The sequence below is a fragment of the Rhinolophus sinicus genome, chromosome 16 (genome assembly GCF_057876585.1).
Source record: "Rhinolophus sinicus isolate RSI-liver-muscle chromosome 16, RSI-T2T, whole genome shotgun sequence".
Lineage (NCBI taxonomy): Eukaryota > Metazoa > Chordata > Mammalia > Chiroptera > Rhinolophidae > Rhinolophus > Rhinolophus sinicus.
In genome coordinates, this window is record NC_142516.1 from 6043996 (window position 1) to 6063660 (window position 19665).

Sequence of the window (19665 nt, forward strand, 5' to 3'; positions counted from 1 at the left end):
AAACAGCCATCCGCTGGCCTTCACCCCACTTAGATGGTGAATAGAAATTTCCAGGTCTCACCCACAGCCAGTCCTCCTCAGGACCTGACACCCTGTGACCAGTGCTGGCCAATGTGTTGTGGGAGGAAGTGACGCTCTTCTCTGTCTCAGTGACCCAGAGATGGAGGTGCCACAAGACAGAGGCAGTCTGGATCCCTGAGTTTTCCCATGGAGGGCAATTGCCTGGAGAATCACCCGGCCTCATGGCAGACTGGATGCAAAACAAACTTTTGCTGTGTTGAGACAATTTGGTGAGGGGATCATTTGTTACTGCAACACAACCCAGCCTTGCTAACCAATACAGATTTGGAAAACCATATTCTGGTTCCAGGGAAGCCAAGAGACCTTGGGTAAGTCTCCTGACTCCTCCAGGCCTCAATTTCCCCATGTGTACTGTGGGGTAAGGGGTCTTTTCTCCTTCCACTTGGGCCCGTGCTGCTCATGTTCCCAAACCCCGAAACCTGAGGAATATTTGCCAGGCTGTAGGGTGCTGAGTGCTCTCTGGAAACCCACCACTGGGCAGACCACCTCCGTGGCATCATGAAATCCTCACAGTGGCCCCAGCAGGGAGGCACCACCATTATCCCCATTTCCTCCATGAGGAAACTGAGGCTCAGAGAGGGGAGGTCACTTACCCAGGAGCATCAGCATCTGTGATTCTTAACTGCCCTGACGACATCTGCCATCTGACACTTTATTTCTTATAAATGCAACTTAAAAGAAAGTCCACTGCTAACAACTTGAGAGAACTTAGAATGAGGATTATTTTTTTAATTTACCATCTTAACTATTTTTAAGTGTCCAGTCCAGTGGCATTAAGTAGCTACATTCACATTCTTGGGCAACCATCCCCACCATCCCTCCATCTCCAGAGCTCTGTACCCATCAAATAATAACTCCCCATTTCCCCCGCCCCCCAGGCCTTGGCAAACATTCTATCTTCTGTCTCTATGAATTTGCCCATTCTAGGTACCTAATATCAGTAGAATCATACAATATTCGTCCTTCTGTGTCTGGCTTAGCATAATGCCCTCAAGGTTCATCCATACTGAAGCAGGTGTCAGAATTTCCTTCCTTTTTAAGGCTGAATGATATTCCATTACATGGATACACCACATTTTGTTTATCCACTTGTCTGTTGATGGATACTTGGGTTGCTTCCACCGTTTGGCTATTGTGAATAATGCTGCAATGATGGTTGTACGTATAGCTGAGACCCTGCTTTCAGTTCTTTTGGGTTTGTACCCAGAAGTGGAATTACTGGATCATATGGTAAATTCTATTTAAAAATTTTTAGGCAACGTCATACTGTTTTCTGCAGCTTCTGCACCGTGGTACCTTCCCACACAGTGCACACGTTTCCAGCGTCTCCACATCCCCATCAGCACTTGTTGTTTTCTGCTTTTTTGTAGTAGCCACCCTGACAGGTGTGTGAGGTGGTCTTGCTTTGCATTTCCCTGATGATCCCTGGGGAAATAAGGACTTTTTAAAGCCACTGGTGGGTCTATAGTGGTGCCATCATCTGTGCCTGCTTCTAAGGGAGGAAGCAGGAGGCCGGGTGCTGCCCCGCTACTGGGAATAATGCAGCCACATCTCAAAGTCCTTGACCCCCAAACAGGTGAGTGGGCTGTGCTCCTGGGGCTGCAATGTGACCTGTGCCCCAGTGAACAGGCTGGGGTGGAGGCCCCACCCTGGCTCAGGGCCCAACTTCTCTAGAATTTCAGCCTGATGTTGCAACCCCTACTTCCCCAGCTGGGCCTGGGCAGGAACTGAGCAGGGTCTTTCCAGCCCCGGCTGACCCTGTGACCTCGAGTCCCCACCCAGGCCTGGGACACAGAGCAGCGGAGGCAGATCCATAGCAAGGCAGGAGTGGGGGTCAGCTGCATGTCCCTTGGCCTTCCGTGTCCAGATAAGGGCAGATTTGTGTGTGGGACAAGAGCAGGGACTTTGGAGCCAGACAGGCTCAGGCTGACTTTCATTTGACAACTGTGTGACCTTGGATAAGTCACTCCCCCTCCCAGCCCTCACTTTTTAAATCTGTAAAATGACTGCAATAGTGCTTGGCACATAGTAAGTACTCACTAAACATTTGTATAATTACCAACATACTATCATCCTCATTATCACCAACATCCAGACATATGACCAGGCCACGCCTGTGTCAGACTGTCCATGGCGCCCCATTGCCAGCAGGAGAAAGTCCACCACACTCTTACACACTGGTGGGCACTGCCTAGACTGGCCCCTGCCAACATCTCCAGGCTTCGCTTCCCCTCACTCATCACATCCCAGTCATCCGGGCTGCCCTCCTTTCCTTCCAATACCCAGCGTGCCTTTCTGCCACAGGCCCTTTGCATGTGCTCTCCCTCCTGCCTGAAATGGGCTTCCCCCACCTACTCCATTCCCATCCCTTCAATAGTTAACTCCTAAAAGCCTCTGTCTCACCTCAAAACATTACATCTTCAGAGAAGTCCTGGACGTCCCCGCCCCCGTCCACATGGGAACTGTAAATCCCCTGTAGCACTTCTCAAGGCTGCTCACAGCACTGAATTGTGAAATTATGTGAGGAATGTCAGCCTCCCCACATGAGCTCTCTGAGGCCAGGATCACGCCTGTTTTGCTCCCCATTAGAGTGCAGGCACAAAGGACAGGGTTGACCCAGGAGCTCCCCAAATATTATTCCCATCAAATCATTAATTTCCAGAATTTTCCTGATCTGGGAAACTCAGATTCTTTTCAATTAAGACAATCCATTACCTACATAACTAAATATGCTTTAACTTTTTGCCTTTGTTAAGATTTTTCTACTCATTAAATGAACAAATCTGAGAAAACCCTCAGCTACATCCTGTGTCCTAATTTTTCAGCTCAGGAAAATGTGGTCACTGCACTCAGAACAGCTGCTCACAATTCCTACTGTGCCTTGTCACAGCCCAGCCTCCGGCCACCCCTTCCTCGGAACACACGGGAAGCTTCGGGCTGCTCCACGGGACCCCCTTGCTTGGGGATGAATGCCAACCATGAGTAATGGCGGGTGGCGGAGGGAGGTGCAGAACATTTTCAGCCCCGTCAGCAAAATCAGCCCGAGCCACGGTGGCCCCTTGCCCAGGGTTAGGGCCTGACTCAGCTGATCCACACATAGCAGCCCCCCAACCAGATGGGGAGTGAGGGTGCGGACCCCAAGGGGGCCCCAGGGCAGGAAGCTCAGACAGGCTTTGCCGCAGCCCATGCTGTCATTGATTCCTCCATGCTCTCACTTATCTAGTTCAACCAGATAATGCGCTGAGTGACGACTATGCTCTCGGCCGGTTTGGGGAGGTCCTCGTGAAGACCAGGTCCTGCCCTCCTGTAGCCAGAGAAGGGTGCTGAACAAGCAGTTCCACAAACACAGTAATTCCTTCTGGGGGGAGACCCAAGGCTCCACCCCCTCCCCAGGCTCACCACCCTTGGTTCTCTGGGCTTTGGGTCTATGGGGGGCGTGGCTGGCTTTATAGGATGCTGGAGAGGGGCCCTTCAGAGAAGGGCCTGTTGATGTCCATTCAGAATGGTTCTTAGTGAAAGAACTTTCTTGACACAGCAGTGCAAAGAGGCTACAGGTGATGATACGGTTAGCACCGCTGGGGCTGTGATGGTGGTGGGGGCCCGCCCAGGGAAGGAAGTACCTGGAGGAGGCCTGGAAGAAGGGTGGACAGTCTCAGGACATAGGTGAGTGGAGGCAGGCCTTAGGACTTGGGCTCACTATCTGGTTGGGCCTCGGTGGGTGCATGCGCCCTGCCCACAGCAAGGACCTGCACTTGGGAGAAGAAGTGCGGCCTGCAGCGGGGGCCCGACACGCTCACAGACATCAGAAATTGACTGAGCACCCCCACTTTCTAGGTTCTCTTGGGGCTCACATTCCTGTGTGGTAGATGAGAGTGGACAAATGAAACACAAGCAGCTAGATGGGATGTGAGAGGTGGCAGGGCCAGGGAGGCGGGTGGTCAGGGAGGATTCCTGAGGGGAGGGGGGCAGTGAGCATGTCTAGGGGGAAACTCCCGGAGAGATGGCTCCTGGGACTCCAGGGCTGGTGAACTTGAGAGGAAGGAGAGTGGGCGTGGGAGAGGGAGGAAGGGTGGGGGCAGGTCAGAGGGAACTTTCTAGGCTGCAGTGGGACTCTGGGAGGTGGCCGTCAGGGCCCATCCTGGCTGCTGGGGGAAGGGGAGGTTACAGTGTTCGAATGGGGTGTCCCAGGTAGAGCAGTGGGATTGTGGCGCTATGGGATTTGCAGAGATGAGAGAAAGGGAGGCTGAAGGACAAGGTCACTGAGGCAATGAGGTGGGGGGGGGGGCTGTTGCTATCTCTTGAGCCGGCAGGGAGGGGACACAGGATCCCAGAGAGTCCACCAAAGTCTGGTTCTTGGTGAAGACAACTCAGAGATGAATGTGGCAGAGCCTCATGCTTCATGCCCCCCTCCACCGGCCGGGCACACACAGGCACACCCCCCTCAGTCACTCACGTGTGCACCCCACAGTCTCACACACACACCCTCACTCTCGCCCACACTGTCTCAAGCACACACACATCCTACACCCCCACCAGGGCTCAGGAACCCCTCGGACGTCTCCCCAGGTTTGTCTTCATGTGACTGATGGCGGCGCCCAAACGCTCCCCACTGGCCAGTGGTCAGGAGGGCCATTTCTGAAAGCCCCGTCTACCCCAGAGGAGCTCGTCAGATGTAAAAGGACCTCCCCTACATCCCGAAGATATTTGAGTGAGGAGAGCCATTTCCCTATTTGGATGAATCGACCTGTGAAAATCCAGGTTGTCACACTCACGCGTGCGAGCACGCACACACACGGAGAGCTTCTCAGAGAGAGCTGTGTGCACCTCTGGTTTCCTGCCCAGAAACCCCAGGCTTACCCACCAGGTAGCAGGCTAAACCTCACCCCACGTTAAAGGAAGTCCTCATCCATGCAGAGCATTCAGGGTGCCTCAGCCTTTGGGGGATCTTCCCCTCCTCACAGCTGCCTGGTGGGGTGTCCTACCCCCTTTCTGCAGCTGAAATGACAGGGGCTTTCGCTGCAAAGGGGAGCAGACCCAGCTAGGGGGACAGGGAGGCCAGAGTCTGTCCCTGAGAAGGGAGGCCTAACCCTCAGGGAGATGCAAACGCACAGGGAAATTCACACTCCAGCTCCTCGCCAGCCGAGGACAAGAGTTCTCAGCTGCTGTCACCTCAACACACATGCGTGCACACAGACACACACGTGTGTTCACGGACACACACAATCCCACCCTCACACTGACACACACACACTGGCACACAGACATGCTGACACACTCACAATGACTTGCACATATACACCGATGTAACACACTGACAGGTACACACACAGAGAACTCTGGAACTTTGGTTCTCCAGTGGGTCTGAGCTGTCTGGTCCAGAACGGCCCTCTCTATAGGCTGGAACCTCCTCTGTGAAATGTTCCCATCTTCACATGACCCTCCAGGCTGCCCCCCCCCCCACTGCCACATGTCACCTAAAATCCTGAGAAATTAGGAAAAATTCTTTTAAAACTCACACCTCAAATTTTAGGCTTACACAGTATTTTGAAAATTTGGGATTCAGTCCTCAGGCTCAGTCAGATGTGGGCTTGTGTTACCCGGCAGGTGGGGGCAGGTAGGACCCTGGGGGTGGGCAGGATGGAGAGCATGGGTTGTGGTGGGGGCCAATCCTGCCCCACCATCCATAGCTGGAGCAAACTCTACAGAGCAAGAGATGACTGAAAGCTGTGGGGGTCAAGGATAAGGCTCTGAGTCCCAACTACCCCCACCCTGCCAACTTGGCTCCTGGGATCCTCAGTTTCCCCATCTGTATAATGGGTGTGCTGCACCTCACAGGGCTCAGGTGAGTTAAATGACATCATACTTTCACATTATAAGCCCTATAAGCCCAAGAAAAGAAAGGAGGGGGGTGGAATGGGGAAAACTCGCAGTCAGTGGCCTCCCTGGCAAACCCGGCTGAAAAGCAGCAGCATTTTCCTTTTCTCTGAGGCTGAAGCCGAGCTTCCCATAGGATCGCGACAGCTTATCAGGAGCAAAGAGGCTCTCTCCGCCAGAAGGTGACTGTGGGGGCTCTGGCTCCTCCTCCAGCCTCCAGCCCGACTCCCACCGAGGAAAACACTGAATCCTCTCCTCCCAGTTCAGGTTTCCACCCCCCCACCCCAAAAAAAGCCCCACAAACAATTTTGCATATATTTAAATCTCCTTTGCTGTTTCCAGTCTTGAGTCCCCCTTCCCTCCCCCCAAAAAAGGGAGAAAGAAATTACAAAAGCCCGTCATTTGTCTCCGTCCCCGCACCCCATCTATCAGGCCGCTGAGCCCGTCGCCTCGAATGAGGCGCGCGCCCGGACGGCCGCTTTAATGGGGCGCCGCGTGTGACTGTGCGGCGCGGCGGGCGCAGCCGGCCGGCATTTGCATACATATTAAACGGAGCAGTAAAAAATGCAGACATGCAAACCATTTGGACGGGCTCCTCGGCGCAGAGCCGGCCAGGAAATCAATCTTCTGGTTTCTTAAAGGAAACCTGCTCAGGAGGAGGTGGCGAAGCAGCAAAGCCCGCAGGCCCTGGGAGCAGGCAGCCATCATCTGTCCATCTGTCCCGGAGCCCAGCCAGCTGTGGGGGTCCTTCCCAGCCATGGCCTCGGTGGAGCCACCGACAGGGAGCCAGAGGAAGGGGAGCCATCATCACCCTGGGCGTGAGTCCTGGCTCAGGGGGCTATGTGCCCTAGAGTGAGAGGCTGGGCCCCTCTGAGCTCGCCCCACCCGGTGATCGGTGATCGTGATAACTTAGGACAGTGCCTCCCCCAGCCCCACCCCCAGTGGGTGCTGGAGAGTTCCCCCTCACTTTGTGGCTCTGGGGCTTAAGCTACTAACCCAAGGGGGTCCAGCCCTTCTATACAGAGCCTGGATCCCAAGCCAGGTGTGGAGGAAACTGGCCAAAAGCACAGGCTCTGGAGGCAGGTGGCCTGAGTTCAAAGTCTGGCTCTATTTAGTACAAGCTGTGTGACCTTTGGCAAGTGAATCAACCTCTCTGTTTCATTTTAAAAAATGGATATCTCCCTCTTAGGCGTGTTGGATTAAAATAGGTCAGTCACTGCCTGGCACACAGTAAGGACTCAATAAAGAGGGGCGAAGCAAAGGGTAGATTAAAATCCCTCTCTTGGGGCAAGCCACTCCTCCCATGAACCTCCTTACCTGTAAATGTGGTGTTGATTCTCACAGGACCGTCTAGCTCACACGGATCATCTACCCCACCCTCCAGAGATGTGGGCTCCCAGGAACCCCACTGCTGACTCCAGCCAGATGTGGCAAGGTGGCACTTCTGAGGGCTGCTGAGCCCGTCATCTCCTGGCAGCTTAGGCAAAACCCAGGGCCTAGATGGGCGGGGGACACTCTGACAAGCCCCAAACGGACTGAAAGTCTGTGGTACCAGGAAAGGCAAGTGACCCAGAGTCTTGGCAGAGCCAGACTGGCGCTGCCCACTTCACCTGGCCCCTCTCTGAGTTCTACTTTCTAGATGAGGAAATTGAGGCCCAGAAAGAGGTGCCACGCCACGAAGCTTCAAAGGTGGTGGAGCTGGGATTCAAATCGGGTCTGAATGACTGCAGAAACCTCTTGCCCAGAGGTCGCTTGTAAATTGTGTCAGCAGAGAGAGCTCATCTGCAGTGTCAGGGAACTCTGCTCCCCTAAAAGTATGTGTTTGTGGAGAAAGAAATCCCTTTGTGCCTGAGTTCAAATGAATATTTGACACCCATGAAGGTCCTTCCTTGAAGGGAACTGGAAGAAAGAAGGAAATGGGGCTTTGGAAAACTAGTCAAGTTTGGCCTTTATCCATTGACTCCATGCTCCTGGAAGCAAGGAATGGAGGTGACCAGTATCCCCAAGACAGGCTGGGCAGCGGACAGTGCTGGGAGGTCATGGTGGGCAGCACCCAGCCCGATGAGAGTCGCCATCCTCTCTGAGACCCCAGGGCTTGAGTGAAGAGCCAGGCCAGGGCTGGAGGGAGAAGGTCCCCTGAGATTCAGAGCTTCCCACCTGAGTGGCAACATGACCTCCCCGCTCTGTAGACTTGCATTCTGGTGCCATGGGTACAATAAAGGCTAAATCCAGGGTGCGGCCCAGTTCGGTGGTACCTTGCTGTGTGACCTTGGGCAAAGGCCCCACCCTCTCTGGGCCGAGGTGGCTGAGCTGACTGCACTCCTTCTCTGTCTCTCATTGGAAGCCCCTCCCTTTTACCCCTGGCTTCTACCTTCCTCTGCAAGCCCCAGAGTACCGGCCGCCCCCACTGCCCGGCAGGCAGGCGGGTGGAGGAAGCCAGCAGGGCGGGAAAAGGCGGGAGGGGCAGGAGTTACAGGAACCGGCTGGGCCTGGGCGATTGCTCAACTGGGGAGCCTGGCCCGGCCAGCCTCCACAGGCCCCCACTTCCACCAGCCCGCCCTCCCTCCTAGCTCTGCATTGCAAACATTCCTGGCCAACCTCGGTTGCTGCAGCCCCGGAAGGGGGAACTGCCGCAGACACAGCACGAGGCCGCCAGAAACACTTAACCCCTTCCCGCCTTCCAGGCAGAGCCTTCAGGCAGGAGGATGGGGCTGGGCGGCGGTGCCAGGGTTCCCAGGCTCTGAGTGCCAGGGTCGGGTGAATCCCTGGCAGCCCTGGCTGGCCCCAGGTTACCAACAGGGATCAGCAGGCCGTATGTCATGCTCACACAGTCTCTCGCCACAGATTCAACTCAGCAGACATTTCCAGAGCTCCCCCGTGGGGCTGGGTACTGTGCCTGGCACCAGGCATGAAAATCTAACCAGGAGGTTCTCACGGGGCCCATGCTGCGGTGAGTGGTGGGGGGAGTCAGATAAACAGGCGTTTTCAGATCATTACAATGAGGGGTGCTACAAAGGAGAAGTACAGGGGGAGCCAGAGGGTGAACAAAAATTAGGCAGGGAGGGCTTCCTGGAGAAAGTGACATTTAGTGAGCCATGAGAAGAAGAGAGGGAGAGTGTTTCAGGGGGAGGATGCAGCAAGCGTGAGGCTTTCGACAGAAGAGAGAGATTGGAACATTCCAACCTGTGTGTCTGGAGGAGAGGGGGTGAGGGGTGGAGAGCCCCCAGGTGGGAGAGTTTGGTCTGTGCCAGGCTGCAGAAGGCTTTGGGGCCACTCCTGGGCTTGGACTATCTTCTAAGGGCAGTGAGGAGCCATGGGAGGATTTTACCTGGGGAATGACCAGGTCAAGTCCAGCTCTAGGCATTGAGATTTACTCGAATGAAAAACAGAACCTTAATGGAAAGAGGGAACCAGCACATTTTCACGTACAAACCAATATATTTTAAGACCAGAACACCTGAACCACGCCAAAGTGCCACCAACAGGAGACATTTCGAATGGCAGCCTGGCACCTGCACCTGGCACCAGGTTCTGCTGGGGTGGGGGGTGCGTGGCGCTCTGAGCCCTGCCCTCCCCAGGCCAGCTGGAGGCAGCAGGCTCAGGTTGGCCCCTCCTCCCAGAATGGGGCCCTCCCCTCCCACACCCTAGACACCACTCTACAGACAGCTGGAGCTCAATAAATGCAGCAATTAGTGTTGAAGTTGGGAGGAGCTGAGCAATCATCCAGGCCCACAGCCTCCTCACTGCACAGGTGAAACTGGGACCCAGAGGCGGCAGCGGCTGGTCCAGGTTTCCACTGGAAGTGGGGGTGGCAGCACTGGACGGGCCCCTGTGCATATGCCTCTGGCACAGGGGGCCCAAGAGGCATGTTTCCCAGATGCCCATAGCACGTGTCCAGAGAGGAGGGTAGCGTGCCAAGGTTACGGCCTCCGCAACCAAAGCCCCCTTCCTTTCCCCATCTCTCATAGCCTCAGGTCACTTCAGGAGGCAGAGGCCCAAAGAAATAGAGATTCAAGTCCAGACAACTAAGAACCATTTGGAAATGGGCAGTCACTAAACCCAGCTGGGGGAGGGAGTCAACACCTCTGCTCCCTTAGGGCTTGAAGGAATGAGCCAGGGGACATAGTAAGTCGGTGGGAAACTTTTAAGACGGTATGGTTTTTGCTATGGATACGTTTCCCTTTCTTCTCCTCCTCCTCCTCTTCCTTCTTCTAGTTTTCTTCATGAAGTATTACTCAGAACACCAACATACCAAAGAGATGAAATGCAGCTGCCCAGACTGGACAGGAAGGGGTGTGTTAGATCCGCCCCCTTCACACTCTGTGGGTTCTGTGTCCACCTGGCCAGCCCCAGACTCCTCAGAACAGACTGAGGGCCAGCAAGAAGCCCAGCCCGGGGCCGGGGAAACTGAGGCCCAGGGAGGGGGAGGCACTTGCCCAGAGTCACACAGCCCTGAGGGATGTAGGCAGGTGCTCCTAGGCCAGCCCCACCCAAAGACCATTTCTGTCAGCCCAGGCCCAGGCTATAGGATCAGGCGCCAGCACCTGCCTTCTGTTTTCCCAGCTTTTCTATGCCTGGTCTGTTTGTTAGGACAGCAAATTTAGCCAGAGCTCCCCAAGTCCTGCTCAGTGAGTTGGGACTTCCCAACGGAAAACACGCCCAGGACGCTCCCTGTGTTGAAATCTTGCTGGACAGGACAGGAAGGGGCTAGGCGGGCTCTGTGCCTGCACATGCCCCCAGAAAGGAGGGGCTGAGTCCCTTCCAGCCTGCTGAGGTCAGCCTCCCTGTAGGAGGCCTGAGCAGCTGCTAATGTCTATGTTGTGGCTGTGGGTCCATCCTCAGTCACAGAGCAAGACTCCTTCCAGGCAATCGTGTTTCTATAAGCATTCTTTGAACCTTGGTGCCACCACCTCGGTGACCTCCCATCAGCTTTGCCGTGGTAAAGCATTCCAGAGCCCTCAGGCAGGGATTGTCTCCCTGAATCCTCCTCACAACCAGAAGAGTTTGCCAGGATCACCCCACTTTACAGACGGGAAACTGAGGACCGTGATGTCACTTGCCTGAATCACACCGCTAATGGCAGACATGGGCAGGCCTGGATACAGGTGCCTTGGGCACCCAGGGGGACACTCTCACTACGGAGGCCTCACTGCCTCCCAGCCTGGAGATGTGACCAGTTCTCATAGCGATGGGGCTCCAGGAAACCAAAAGTTCCCCTGGCTCACCCTGATGCCTCGTCTTGTTAATGTACACAAGATAAATATTTGATCTCACCTGTTTATTATTTGTATATCTTCGGCATTTATCCATCTTGTTTACTCTCCACTCCAATCTTCTCCACCTGGGTTGACGCGAGTCACTGATTTTGTCTGAATTTCCAGAACGCAGAGCAGCCTGTGTTGCTGTAGTGGTCATGACACCCCCAAAAATCTCATTTTATGCATGTTGTAGACATGAGTGGCCTAACTTGGAAATTTTGGTGGAACCTACTGCTTGGGGACAGGGATGGCACAGGTGAGCATTCAACAAATGGGGCTGGATTATTATTCTCGCTGTTGCTCACTAGGGCTTGGCGTGCCTGATAAATACCTGATCTCCTCCTCTGCCCTTCACGTCACAGGTTAGCAGGTTCACTTCTCTAAGTTATTAACTGGCACTAAATGATACGAAACCAACGGTGTGAATGAGCCAAGTTACCTGTCCTTCTTGTACTGAAGTGATGGTTACCATGCTAGTCGGCCTACAAGACAGTCTGCAAACAATTCCTACCTCCTGGTCTTCGGGTCTCTGTAGGCCTTTCCCACAAAGAATAGGCCGGCCTTGTATGACCAATAGGACACGGAGAAAATGACCACATGTGCTGCCTAAGGCTCGGTCATTAAAGACACTGTAGCTTCAGTCTTATTCTCTTGCGTCACTCCCTCTGGGGGAAGCCAGCCACCATGTCGTGAAGAAACTCAGGCAGCCCTACAGAGAAGCCCCTAGGCCAGGAAGCGAGGCCTCCTGCCAACAGCCAGCACCGCCTTGCCAAGCATGTGAGTGCACCTTCTGAGAAGTCTATCCTCCGGCTGAGTCGGGCCATGCGATGGCCATAGCCCCAGCTGACAGCTTGACTGCTACCTCAAAAGAGACCGCAAGCTAGAACCAGCCGGCTATGCCACTTCTGAATTCCTTTCCCAGAGAAACTGTGAGCTAATAAATGCTTATTGTTTGAAGCTACTACATTTGGGGTGATTTGTTATGCAGGTAACTCATTACTGATGAGGTTACTAATAGAAGAACCAGAGAGACCTTCCGGTTCTGAGGACCTTTCATTAACTGGGTTCCCAAAGTGTGTTCCTCGGAATACTGATCCCAGAAAATGCTCAGGAAAGCGAAAGTCCATCCAATGTAGGCAGAATGTGGACGTGGGTCTCTTATTCGAGATTCCCAGCGCAGAGCCCTGTGGGCCGGGAAACCCAGCACTCTCCTAATTCAACACTTCTCAGCCGTCTTCTCGGAACATCAGCATCATTGCTTCAAAGGCCTCTGGGAAAAATAGCCGACCTGTCAGAGCAGCAGGCTCCTTGAGCACATTACATGATTGTGCCCGGTATCAAAACAAAACCACTCCCAACCTGATGTTCAGAGTGCAGCCCGGGATTTTACATAAAGGCAAGATGGCCGGCCAAAAATAACCGATGGTCTGTCTATGCTTCTTGTCCACTTACGGGGCTGGTTTGCCCTGGGTCTCCTCTGGTCCCATCACTCTTACAATTGGTCAGGGTTCTAGGCCAGTGTTTGGCCTTGGACCACAGTCCATTTGGGGACCCACTTGGGATTCAGGATTTGGTTCCCAAACTCTGTGGCTCCAGCTCTCATCAGCTCCGAAGCCATGACTTGTGGGCCACACTATACCCTTGAACTCTCCACCCCTCAGAATGCAACCATGATCTTAAAACACGAACCACTGGAAAATAGCATTTGATATAGAACAATTCATTTTACAGGCAAGTTTTTAAGAGTGAATCCACCCCCTTCAGCAAGAGAAGGTTGTGCTCAGAAAACCACATTCTTTCGGGCCCCTGGGGCTGCATGGGGGGTGGGAACAGAGATCTTTCTACTTGATAGGAAGCAGAGGTCTTTTTTTTTTTGGTTAAAAACATCGCTTTACCCTCATGTTGCTTCATCTTTCCCGAAGTGGACATTCTGCGGCTCTCGGGCCAGTCTGGAGCCATTACTTCCAGAAAACAAGTATCCTGTCCTCTTCCCTCAGGCCAGAGGTGCTGGTGTGGACGCCTCACTACTCAGAGGCTGGCCCAGCATCAGCCTCACCTGGGAGGTCCTGCCTAGGCCTCTGCATCAGAATCTACATTTAAATAAGATCCCCACATGATTTGAGGCATGTTAAAGGTGGGGAGTGCTCAGATGCACCCCAGAACTATCGTCTCAAAGTACCCTCTGCCTGCCCTCTCATGGGCTGCCATGCCTGCTCTGCTTACTCCCCTTTCAGGTTCTCTGTCCCATCGCAGACTGCTTCTCAGAGGGGTTCTGTGTGTTCCCTATACCTTTGCATCCCCATTTTATCACAGAAATCCAGTAAGATGATCACGGCATGGCAGAGTGAGAAGTCAGGAGACCTGCACAAGAGGTAGTGACAACAGTAAAGATACCCACAACCCAGGTGGTAGGCACTGGGACCCAGAGATTCAGAGAGGGGAAGCCATCTACCCAAAGTCACACAGCAGTAAATGGCAGAGTCAGGCTGACCCCACAGCCACTGAGAGTTCCCCAGACAGGACACCCTGCTGGTGTGACCAGGACTTCCTTTCTGGGGAAATGGGAGTGGCTGCATGGGTTGTCAAAGAGATGCACCCCCATTCCAACTGGTTTAGCCAAGGGGTTCCCAGTCTGGAGTTCCCTGGGGGGCCCTCAAAGGTTGTCTGGGGGGGCTCCAGGCTATTTACAGCCTCTTGAAGTCCCTGATGGTCACTGCACCTTTACTGAGAGCCGGGCCACCACGACCTACATATACTCCTTTGCTTTGGGCAGGATTCTACCAACCCACTGTGCCTATTCAGACTCTCTGGGCTGGTGGGAGCTGAGCAGGCATCACAGTTGCCCCCGATTAACCCCAAATGAGAAAGATTATATTATTCAACAGATACAGTTTGCTTGTTGGGCAAACAAGGGCCTTGGGGCCAATAACAGCAGGAGGGACTTTTCTGGTGGGAATGTGGAGAGGAATTCATTTAGAAACTTGAGTTACTAAAGGGAGGGCATTTGTCTCAATTATTTTTCAGCGGTGACACCCGCTTTCTTATATTTTCTTTAAAACAAAGCAAGTGCTTCCCCACCCCCACCCAGCCCCACTGGTGCTGGGGGTGCCGAGGCAGCCCCATGGGATGGCTGGGCTGAGTCGCCTGGGAGGCAAGGACGCAAGGGGCCGACTGTGCCCCCATCCCTGGTCTTCACCAGATGCTCCTCATGCCACATTCTCCATGAACCCTGACCTTGAGGACAATGTGGAGGCTCTTGCTTGCAGGTTTTCAGGGGAGCCTGGAGGAAACCAGCCATGGACACACTTGAAGTTCTTGTAGCGACCTGCAACAAGACAGGCGTGCGTCTCTCTGAGCAGCTTCTCCTCAGCTCTGCACCTCCCTTCGCACCTCGGGTGTGGCCGCGTGTGCTTGTGAGCCATGGTGGTGCCTCGGTTGCTCCTTGTAGGCAGAGTCCTCCCCTCCACTCCTCCGACCTCCACCTCAACCCTCAGGAGGTTTGAGGTCTTAGAGGGTCTGGTCAGGAGAGCTCAGAGGTCAATGGCCGGGCTCTGAAGGCCGATGCATGCAGGGGGCTTGCAATCAACTGACAGCTTCACCTCACAGCCCCTCGCCTGAGCGCTCTTCCTCTGTCTAGAGACATCTCGTTGGTTGTGGAGACCCTGGAGCTCATAACTGAAAGGCATCCTCCCATCCAGGACCTGAAGTCACCTCTGGGCACAGGGCTTGGGGAGGTGGGGGAAGAGACAGACACAGTTTCTTCTTAAAAATGATCCTCATGTGTCTGAGTAGCAGGAGCTGGAGACCCTGGGCCAGAGGTCTCACGACCATGGACTAGAACACCACAGTGGACAAGCCAACTGTGTTTCAAATATAACCCAAGAGGAGTCCACTTTGAGGTATTAAAAAAAGGCACCATCCATCCATCAGCCACAGCAAAGGGCCTAGGTCTCTGATATCGACGCACCAACTAGGGGACTTTTTTAAAGCCAAGGTCCTGCAGGGGTCTTTCCAGCAATTCCTTATGGGATGGGTCAGTTACACAGCTTTGGGTGCCCTTTGTTTTGCCACGTTTTCACTGGTCTGTCCACGTGTCCCCTTCTCCTAAGAGACGCAGGGCAGGGACCACCTGTGGTTCATCTTTGTGCCCTGACAGCTCTCCTGGTGCCCTGCAGTCAAGACCCAAAGTCGGGACGATGTCACTCCCTAGCCCATGCTGGAAGCGGACCCCAATTTGTTCATCAGCAGAACAGAGCACCCAGGTCCAAAGACAGTCCCATCAGTTTCTCACTGCGAAACCCTAACCACCCCCTCTCTGTGCCTCATTTTCCTCGCCTGGACAATAGCGGTCCCAATCACTGGCACCGCTGGGGTTGTGTAAGGACAGCCTGAGCAGGTGAGTTTTGTGCTGGACACACCTGGATGGAGTGGGGTCTCACCATCTAGCCTTCCAGGGGCCAAACTTACGTAATGCTGGGCGCTCAGGTACTGAGCGGTGTTCAGATTTTTTTTAAAGCAAATATCTCTTAAAGTATGAGGATAAGAATCATATATTATTTGTGGAAAATGGGATTTTTTAAAAGAGGAAGCTTGACCTCTTTCTCCCCACCTCCTACCAGGCATCAGGACGGTTACTTTCCCTACATGTTACCATTTTACAGATGAGGGAGCCAAGGCTCAAAGAGGTCAAATGAGGTTCCCAAGGTCACAGAGTGGTAGAGTCAAGCTGTTAACCATCAGTGTCTTGGCTCCATAACCCCAGCCTCTCTAAGACATTTGCTTAACTCCCCAGCACCAGGTGACCCATCACAGAGATCAGTGATCAACTGCACTTAACCGAATCAGAAATCACATGGTAAAGTATATTCACTTCAAAGACTTCTCTGAATGGGAACCAATGTGACAAGGAAGGAAAACTGGAATCAAGTCACACAAAACAGCCAGGTAACTCCAGAAGAGTGCAACTGCCCCAAGACTGCGCCAACTCGGGCCAACTTTCATCCAAGTCCACAAGCCAGGATAAGGTGGGGAGGAGGAAGATTCAGTTGGTTCCTGGGTTTTAGTACGGGCCTGAGAATGGTGGGTGGGGGTGTGAGTAAGGGGATTCATGCTCTGTGGCTTTCTTGAGGTGTGCATCTCAGAGAGGGTCTCTCAAAAAGCCGCATGAGGTAGTGATTAGAATCTGGGCTCTAGAGCCACAGAAACCTGGGGTGCGCTCTTGGCAAGATGTGTGACCTCTCTGACCCTCAGTCTCTTTATCTGAAGTGTGTCCAGCAAAGCTTTACTGTCCAGCTGCTCTTTGTGGACCTGGTGCTGGGTGCTGGGGAGTCAGCAATGAATTGGAGAGACCAGACTGGGACCTTCACCAAGCTCACTGTTTAACAGGAGACAGTGAATGTAGAGACTAACAGATTCGGATACCAGCTCTATAGAAATAACACAGGGATGAGAATAATCTCTATTTCAGGCTGGTGGTGAGGGCTCAGAGTGTGCATCCAAGTCAAGACTGAGCCCAGCATTGAGCACACGGTGAGCGCTCAGTCCAGGAAAATAGCTTTCGTTCCTTCTGTTACCACTGTAACCTGAATAAAACTGGGCTGCTGAGGGGCCCAGTCTCATAATCACGTCACATGCAAAAGAAACACCAGTCTGACATCCGCAAATCACTGGAAAGCAGTTTAAATCTTCCTGGTCTCTCAAAAAGACACCAAATGGGACCTCCTTTGCACACCACACACAAAACCATTCTCAAGACTCTGTGACAGTCTATCTGCCCGAAGGTCTCGCGGTAACAGCTCTAGAAACAACTCCCTTCTTGGCACCTATCTTTTATCCTTCTCAGAGAGGGAGGGGCTGCTGGGCCTGGCCTCACGAGACATGGGACTGGCTGTATCCAGGCTCTGCCATGTTGGTTACCCACTCTGTGCCTCAGTTTCCTCATCTGCAAAATGTGGATAACAACAACACAGTTTTCAATGAGTTATCGTGTGGCAGCTCCCCACAATAACTTTCTAGGTCTTAGCACCCAGCGGCAGCTCCCCCCACCGCCCCACCGAGCACAGGGAAAGGGCCAGGACTGATAGCAAAGCTCTGACACTTTCTGAGGAGGGAGCAGCAAGGGCTGGGACTGTGGCATTAAGGTGGCATTCTCCCTCTTCCACAAGAGGCACATCCGGGCAACTTCCCCTGAGTGTCACCTGCTCAGAGGATAGGGCCAGGTATTCCCCAGGAACTTGGGGCCTGCTGAAGCACTGGGGAAAGATGGTTCCCTAACAACTGAGGCCGCGTGGGCAGCGTGGCTCTGCTTCCTTCTGGCTTCTAGGGCCATAGGACCCATATTAGGCATTTGAATGTCTCACTTCCTGAGGGAATTGGGGCCAGGCCCTTGCCAGGTGTGTGGTTTCTGCTCTCACAGGGCTTACAGTCCTGTGTGAGGCAGATAAGCAGGGTCTGATTATGAGGTGAGACACCAGGGGGCGGTGGGAGAGAAGCTGCTGGGGTGTCTGGGAGGGCTTCCCAGAGGAAGAGGCACTGAAGGGAAGGGCTGGAGTGAGAGGAAGGTAAGGCATTCCAAGCAGAGGCCACAGCCTGGGCAAAGGCCTGGAAGGGAGAAAGGTGGGTTCAAGGAGCTAGGAGAAGTTTTCTTCCACCTCCCCCAATAGGCGCAGTTTACCAAGCATTGTCACCTACACCATCTCACTTGGCACCCTCCCCTTCCCACTTTCCACCTCCACCCCTACCCCTTGTGTCAGAGAGCAGGAGCTCTTACTCCCAATTCACAGATGGGGAGACCAGTTCAAAGAGAAAGCCAAGGACAATTCCTGGCTAGGACTCTGGCCCACATCTCCTAACTCCTGGCTCAGGTAAGACTCAAGATGCAAGGCTGGGCCGAATGCACCCCTAGCATCAGCCAAATAAATGGTCAGGCGGACCTATTATCTCCCCCATTTTACAGATGAAGAAACTGAGGTTTAGTGAGACCACAACATCCCTCCAGGCCTGCTTTTTTTTTCTATCCCTGGGGACCTAGGACAAGTCGGAGGTGCCAAGATGCCTTCCCCAGGTAGAGCAGGAAAAGGCCAGGACCTGGGTGATTCCCAGCGAAGGAGGACGGAGAGCCGGGATGGGTTGGAAAACGGACACCAGGCAGGGGAAAGCAGAGGAATGTGGGTGGGGATGGGGGTGGGCCTTTCCAGGAGGCCAGTGGGCAGGGAACAGCACCCTAGGCTGCCCTTTCACTCACTCTCGAGACCCCGACTTCCCGGAAGACACCACCCCCCACCTGGGCGGGCAGACGGACCACCGCCTCCTGGCCGCCCAATCAGACGCACTCCCAGTCTGATGGGGGAGGCAGTCAGGGCGGAGGGCTCCCAGGGCCTTACCGGAGGAGCCCCCCCGGACCTGCCCCGGACTCGGCGGCCCACCGCCCACCGCCCACCCCCCAGCCTCATTAGCACCGACGCCTGTCGTCCTCCCCTCGGCTTCCGGTGGCTCCAGAATTTAAAGGTTAAATCCTAACCTCGTCTCAGCAGTTTCTCCCGGCTTTGCCTACCCAGCGCCAGTTGCTGGTAATTATATGCATCTCCGAGCAGCCAATCAGCTGTCAGACTGACAGATACTGATCTTTTCGTTTTATTTTTAGCTCTGTGCTTCCCCCTCTAGTTGCAAAAAAAAATTCTGTTTGTTCTGTGTGCTGCTGCTTGGCTCCCAGCTCTGCAGCCGGCTCTCATCTCCACCCGCCAGCCAGGCGGGAGCAAGCAGCCAGAGGGGCTGGAGCCGCCTATCCCTACAGAAAGGGGGGAACCAAACGCACGGGCTGCCCCCAGCTGCAAACCCCCAGGGCTGCGATGGGGAAGGGAGGAGACTGGGTGCTGCATGCAGAGGCGCCCTGGAGGCTAAGGGAGTGGGAGAGGAGTTGTACTTGGCCTTGAGGCCCAGCATGGAAGGAAAGCAAGTCCTCACCTGCAGGCTGGAAGCTAGGAGAGAGATACAGAGACACAGAGAGACATGCAGAGACAGACGAAGCTAGGCTGAGAACAAGAAAGAGAAGAGAGTGGAAGGAAAAATAACAAGCTCTCGTGCCCTGGAAATATTTCCCCCCCAGAACCGAACAGACAGAAGCAGGAATGGCTGACAGCACCGTGAGCACTGAGTGGGAGTCTGGACCGGCCTTTCCAGCCAGTCCTGCGGACCTCGGGCTTCCCCTCCGAGGCCTGGGTGCCTCATCTACCCTGTGAAGGGCAAGTGAAGTGCTCTCCAGGGTCCTTTTGTGGGTCATTCCAGAAGGTTCTGTGGACCTCCCTGGAGGTACCAGGAGGCTGGCAGGTGTGGGGGCCTGACAGGTGTGAGGCTCCTGTTCACGCAGAGTCTCTGGAAGGAAGGATGGAAGGAATCTGAGGCCCAGGCAAGCTCTTAGGTCACAGCGCGGCTCCCAGACATTTGAGGGATGGAA

At 54.1% G+C, this 19665-nt stretch overlaps 1 long non-coding RNA gene across 3 annotated transcripts in view; it reads right to left on the reverse strand.

Annotated features, from left to right (window-relative positions):
* The window catches only part of LOC109445926 (uncharacterized), a 38234-nt gene extending 18999 nt beyond the window's left edge, over positions 1-19235 (reverse strand). The window contains exons 1-2 of one of the 3 annotated variants that reach the window (XR_016019342.1): positions 18733-19235; positions 11230-14938 (exon numbers count right to left, since the gene is read on the reverse strand). This is a non-coding gene — a long non-coding RNA (uncharacterized LOC109445926). The other 2 variants (XR_016019341.1, XR_016019343.1) reach the window with 2 other exon arrangements.
* Positions 19236-19665: the final 430 nt, after the last annotated feature.